Genomic DNA, 3,026 nt, shown 5'->3' on the forward strand with positions numbered 1-3,026 from the left:
CTAAGTCCATTGTCTAAGATCAAACCCAACAGTCCACACAAATGTCTTTTAGGGTTTTTGTTTTTATTATGTACATTAAGGTCAAAAGACCACCCAAACAAACAAGTATATGTCATACCCCAATTTTGTCCAGGTTGTTTGAAGCTTTCATTAGTGTTTATAACCTCAAAGCAATCACGACCCAATCTTTGGATTTTTGGTGTCGATGGATAATCTCAGCAGCATGAGAAACTGCTTATTTTGAGGCATTTGATTAAGCTGGTTCATGCCTTGACCATCGTGATTTGTGACATGTCCTGTTAATCAGATGACCATGTGGTTAATATCTCATCTAGGTCCTGATCCTTGACTTTTTCTTAGTTAGCTGTTTGGTTCTTGGTAAGGTATTTCAAGTGCATAACTGGATCGATATTTGTTCGTTCATTTGATTTTGATTCGATCTTATTTTCAAGTTGCGTCAGTGGAATTCATCAATCCATGGCATGTATAGTCATCATTTGGCCATCAAGTCATAATATGTGCTCTGATTATTTCTCATTTTGTTCAAATACAATTTCCAAACCAACTTTTGAAGTTTAGAGTTGATTTGGAGGTTAGATTTGGCCTTTAAGAATAAATTTGGTTTTTCAAAATCATTTTGCTCTTTTCCGAATTAATTTTAGAAGTTCGAGTCGGGTTGGATGATCCAAATTGATTTTGAAAAATTGAGTTGGTTTTGAAATTTAATCATTTCATTTTTTGTTAAGCCCAATTCAAATTCAATTCATTTAGATTCAATTAATCCACATTCAAATTCATTCATATCCATCATAATATAGTTATCCACTAATATCCATAATCCATTTTCATAATCCTTTTTGCTAAAATCAATTTCTAAACCAGTTATTCATTATTGGGACTGTTATTGACCCAATTCTCCATTAAATTTTATCCAGTCTACATATCCCGAAATAACATATATATCCAAAACATATAGAACATAAAAAGGGTGGTTAGAAAACGGGAAAGCCGTGAATGCAACAGACATAGCCAAAGCAATGTAAGGCTACAAACTATCCAAAACTCAGCATTCCAAATAAAAGCCTAGGTAAATGCAGAAAGCTCAAAAGTTCCAGCCACATCAAACTGATGCTTTAATGCCGTACAAATTCGAAAGGCCACTAGCCAGGCCATCCAAGTCCAAACTGCAACACCAGGCCAACTGTGAATCATGATGTCCCGGTGACGGCGAGTTGCAGACAAGTTCAACCTACAGCAAAAGTTCAGGATCACTTGTTTTGCATCTTTTTCTCCAAACTTTGGCCAGGCCCACTGTGCAATATTTGACCTGCAAAAACCATGCGAGGTCAGCCAATTACCTGAACAAAATACACGTAATGCCTTGTTGAATCACAGTCTAAGAAACCTACGACAAAACCAACATCGACAATGACCTGCAGCAACAACTATTTGCATTGAACCTTAGCCTGACTTGCAATGTACTAAGCATGTCCATAGGTGTCCAAGCAACCTGCAATACTAACAACACCAAAAGATAACCAGTTGAAGAACAAGTTACAGTGCATGGGTCCATATTAGATGAAACCACCATGGGGATTCTCCCATGCTGTATGCGTCAACCGCAATGCATTCACCAGCCGAATGTCTTGTCCGTACCAAGCTAGAAAGCTTATGCTGCTTTTGATAAACTGTCACCAAAAAGAATCCCGCAAGACTGCAATAAGCAAGCATAATGTGACAGCAAGAAAAAACATAAATCAAAGCAAAACATCATAAAACAACACAGTCATATTACAAAGGATTTAAATGTTCAACAAAATAGGTTGTGATGAGATTTAAGAAGAATGGCCTTAAGAGCGGAACCTGGTGTCCAAGTTTGGATCATTGTGACGGATGTGAGGTTTTGGGAAACTGGAAAGGGACGTCTCGTGCCTTCCAAGGAAGTTGGCCTGAGGATGAAAACTGGTTTGAAATATTGCTGCAACATGCTAATAGTAAACCCGATGATGCACTTCATGAAATAAGGAGGCCCCCACATTAAGATTACTGTTGAGATACACACATCCGGCGCCTAAATGAGAATGTCCTGAATCCAGGTATGAAGGTTACACGTCCTATGTCAAGCAATGATCCTAATAGCATTAACTGCAAGTTACCTACGACCGAATGAAAACACGACATAAAGTGAATACATCCGCAATCCAAAATAATCACAAGCCATATACATGTTCAATACAACAATATATTGGTTTAAACTACACAATCCTCTAAACCTTACCAACAGGTGCATACCGCGACGTAACCTTGCTGTAGAATTGGGATACAAGTGCTACAACCACTAGCCAAAATACATCATGATCGTAACAACACCTGGCAATGCGTTAGAAGCAACAAAGACCTGCAAGAGTCATACACCAGTTCAGGTCATCGTTCGTGTTATCAAAAAATCAACCAAACATTAAGGCATGTACAACAATATGCTTATAGCTCTTACAACAACGGTCCAAGCCAAATCACTATGAGCAGGCATCAGTAACGCATACAGAATTCCAGAATTTGAGGAGTAAGGGTTCAAGTAAAAAGCTCTATCAGGACAGAAGGCACAGAACAATCTCGTCCACATTTTCATGTACAAGCATTGAGGAATAGGTGGGAAAAACACAAGTTAGAACTCAAAACGGACCCGCGGATTAAAAAAATACGGTAAAGCATGAGTCATGAATAAGATAGTAAAAACTGAGAATTTTACCACAAACACGTAAGCTTTCCACAGCAGTAAAATGGAGCTAATACAGGACCACACTTTTTGGTGGATTTCGCTACAGACAAAACGAGGAAATGACTCACATACCTTTGGTCCCCACGAAATCCAGTGAAAAATTCCTCCCTAACAAAATGATTTTGGATAGATTTGACAGCTCATGATTTGAGGATCCGAGGAGAAGACTTTATAAATAGATGTTGAGAGTCATCTAGAAAGGGGACCTGATCACGCACCGTTACTCTGCTGGAATTTAACTCACACC

The 3,026-nt window shown here is 38.4% G+C and overlaps 1 long non-coding RNA gene across 1 annotated transcript; it reads right to left on the reverse strand.

Annotated features, from left to right (window-relative positions):
- Positions 1-899: 899 nt before the first annotated feature.
- Positions 900-1,801, reverse strand: LOC127102731 (uncharacterized). The gene is made up of 2 exons (XR_007794720.1): positions 1,434-1,801; positions 900-1,327 (listed from the first exon to the last, which is right to left on the reverse strand). It is a non-coding gene; the product is annotated as an uncharacterized LOC127102731 (long non-coding RNA).
- Between the last annotated feature and the right edge of the window lie 1,225 nt (positions 1,802-3,026).

Source organism: Lathyrus oleraceus, chromosome 7, assembly GCF_024323335.1.
Source record: "Lathyrus oleraceus cultivar Zhongwan6 chromosome 7, CAAS_Psat_ZW6_1.0, whole genome shotgun sequence".
In the NCBI taxonomy this organism is placed as follows: Eukaryota; Viridiplantae; Streptophyta; class Magnoliopsida; order Fabales; family Fabaceae; genus Lathyrus; species Lathyrus oleraceus.